Here is a 3,675-nt window from a genome sequence, read left to right on the forward strand (position 1 = left end):
CCCGGCAGGTGAGGAGAGCAGCTCTCCCTGTGCCAGGTCTTCCCAGAAAGGGATGCAGCAAGAGGCCCAGACACAGACTGCACCCCCAAACCTTGCCACCTCTGTAGGGAGAGCCGGGTGCCAGGGCAGGGTGGCACCAGGCAGGCAAGGAGCGGGACAGAGCATTGCCTACGTGGTGCCAGCAAAGCCCCACGTGAGGCCAAAGGGCAAGAATTGAACTGGGAACTTCCTAAGAACTACAGCTGTTGTTGATTCATACATGGACTTCCCCTTTGCTGTCTAGATAAGGCTGCTGGGTTTCCCAGTGAGCATAAACAAAAGCAGATAGAGTGAAAAAAAACTCTTGCTTTTTGATTTATTCAACCCATTTCCAGTGTCTTCCTAACAATACCCACTGCTTTTTTAGAGTAAATGAAAATGCAGCAGCAGCTTTTTCATGCTGGTGCCTGACACATCCAAATGGAGCTGCTACACCTGACCACCTGAGTGCTGTGACTGTTCAGGGGACTCTAAAGCTGCCAAGGTGAAACAAAAGGATTTTCTTTTTTTTTTTTTTTTTTTTTTTTTTTTTTGTGTAGATTATGCCTGTTTTGGGTTACAAAACCAAATCAAAACAAAGAGTGGCTGAAATTTCCTCCTGGCTGCACCATGGAGAATAAAGAAAGGACAGAACCTGATATGACTACTTCTGACAAAAAATTTGAAATCTTACATAGATGGCTTTATGCTGAGCAGAGGATCACTGGGGTTTTTTGTTCTAAGTTGGCCGTGGGGGTTTTGTTTGGTTGCTTTTGGCTTTTGGAGAGATTTTTCTTTTGTTTTTAATAAAGGCAGTGGCAAGGGAGGGAAAAGGCTTAAAATTCAATCTTATGACATAATGACCAAAGTCCCTTTGTCTCTGCATGAAAACAAGCAGATAGGAACTGCTTTCCTCTCTAAAAAGACTCAAGAGATTTCAGGAAAACTGAGTAGTACTGGTTGATTAGTACTGTTCTTCCTAGAAGTTGCCTGACAAAAAACAGTTCTGCCTCGTTTACAAAGAAGAATTTCTTGGCAAAGTATTCCAGGAAAGCAGAACATGCAAATCTTAAAGACAGTGACTAATTAATACAATCATTATTTCCTTGAAGATGAAGTTTTCACTTTCTAGTGGCTGGTTTATTTGCTGAATACTGTTTGCCTTAGATGAGATGATGAGTTATTGCTTTAGGTAAACCAAAATGTGCATAGATAATAACATGAATCCTTCCATAGATGAGGAAATAGGGAAAAAACCATCACAGTAACGTTACTTTAATATAACTGGTGTGTCACACCCTGCCTTTCTTGAGCTTTGAAATATTAGAGAGCAATGAAATACTGCAGCTATAAAGGGGAAAAGCCAATGGAGAAATCCAAGACAGCCAGCACTGAAGAAAACTAACTAGAATTTACATGGGATGCTGCCATCTTGACAACATGCTGATGAGAAAACACAGTAACAGAGTTCTTATTTAAAAGCACAAAGCCCTGGTGGGAGGCAGCACAGCTGTAAAGGCAGTGAATCAAGCTCCACGCCTGAAAACCTGCACAGATGGGATGCCAAAATGGACGCTTTAATTGTGTTTTCACACTGGATATTGTGTTTCATAACTGCCTTCCTCCAGCAGCCACTTCAGAGAGGATTAACAGCAACAGCTACTTGTATACACTGTACTCTCTTTAACACAAAGCATGTTCTGCTCCCTGGCCCCTGTGCAGGATTTAGGTTGTCCCCTTCTCCCACAGAGGTTAAGAGAGGTGAGGGTCAAGTGCAGTATTGTTCTCTTCCCATGAATAAGTGAAGTTTATGCCAAAGGATGACAGCAAGATACAACATAGGGCAAGGATCTCCTTATTTTGTGTTAGGAAGCAGTTTGGGTGTCCTACGAACGGTTGGGTTTTTTCTGTTTGGTGTGGGGTTTCTTACATATATACTTTTATATTTATATAAATATATATGATTAGGTCTAACAGTCCAAAAATCAAAATTTCCATTCCAGATAGGACTATTAAATTTTTATTATCCCTATGGGCAACATGCAGAAGTACTGTATGTTGCTTGAAGGTGTAAATGTGATAGATCTGAGACAGGTGAGCAAGTGTACAGACCTTTTCCATTGAGAGCTTGAGTCTTGCTGTTTAGAGAAGCAGGGGGGGCTCCATGGCTGTGTTCATGTCCTATTTGCTTCTACCTGTATTTGCTTGCTGCTGATTCTCTGGAGCTAATAATATTAGCTGTAATGTGCTGTTCAAATTAAGAGATGAATCAAACAACTGTACCTAACTCCCATATCCAATGGGCACTGACTCACCAAACTTACCAAAAGCTGTTGAAACTCAAGGCTGTACTGATTAGGAAACGAGGGGCAGCCACTCCTGGATGTTCAGGTTGTGCACATCAGAACATCCACCTCATGCCTATGCAAATTATCTCTACTAATGGTAAAGGGGAAAAAAATACAGTATTAAAAGAATTACATTGCTGATGCTGTGAGCTGTCTCAAACACAAAGCATCAGGTCACACAACACGTTCTTCATCCGTGTTCATGGTTACTCACAGCTGTGGTCCAGCCTCCGAGGCACTCACAGCCAGGGTAGCTCAATCTGGAGATGAGCTCTGATGGATTTTAGCTGCTCATCCCCGTGGGACATGCTGGCCTGGTATCACAGGCTTGCCAAATGTCGTGCACTACATGGGACTTGCACTTGGTCCCTACCTGCAGGGACAGTTCATCTCCTTGCTGCCCCTGGCAGTTCCTTTGACTTCCAGAGTCATAGAATCATAGAATCATAGAATAGATTGGGTTGGAAAAGACCTCCAAGATCATCAAGTCCAACCCCTGATCCAACTCCAATTACTATATCATGGCACTAAGGGCCACGTCCAATCTCTTTTTAAAAACCTCCAGGGATGGTGAATCCACCACCTGTCTGGGTAGGCCGTTCCAACGCCTGATAACCCTCTCTGTAAAGAATTTCTTCCTAACATCTAACCTAAACCTCCCCTGGCAGAGCTTGAGCCCATGTCCCCTTGTACTATTGTTGGTTGCCTGGGAGAAGAGACCAACCCCCACCTGGCTATAACCTCCCTTCAGGTAGTTGAAGAGAGTGATGAGGTCGCCTCTAAGCCTTCTCTTCTCCAGACTAAACAACCCCAGCTCCCTCAGCCTCTCCTCATAGCATGCTAGTCACAGGATTTCTTTCCACACAATCCCTGCTCTGACCTTAACCTGCCTGAGGGAGGGAGATGTGCAGGTGACTGCGTAAAAAAAGTGCTGATGTGGGTTATCAAGCAATGACCACTTCAAGACTGGAAGAGACTTTACTTCAAGTCCTTGAAGGACTTTCCAGAACCCTGGTATTCAGAAGTGGATGATAACCTGTGCAAATACGTTGGGAAACAACATTCAGTCCTCCAGTCCTTTTTCTTTCCAGCCTCTGCATCTACAACTATTGACAGCCTGTTTTTTCCCCATTTGTGAACCACCACACTCCAGGTCATTCTGCTCTCATTCATGCCACATCTCCAGGACAGATGGCAGCAGGGACAACCAGCAAGACTTCAGACTGTAGGGCTTTTCCTTCTCAGATCAAAGCACTTCATACAAAACAGTTCAGCAAAGAAAGCTGAAGCAGATTTTGGAGTGTACTGA

Source organism: Corapipo altera, unplaced genomic scaffold (genome assembly GCF_003945725.1).
Source record: "Corapipo altera isolate COAL_440 unplaced genomic scaffold, ASM394572v1 0, whole genome shotgun sequence".
Taxonomy (NCBI): Eukaryota; Metazoa; Chordata; class Aves; order Passeriformes; family Pipridae; genus Corapipo; species Corapipo altera.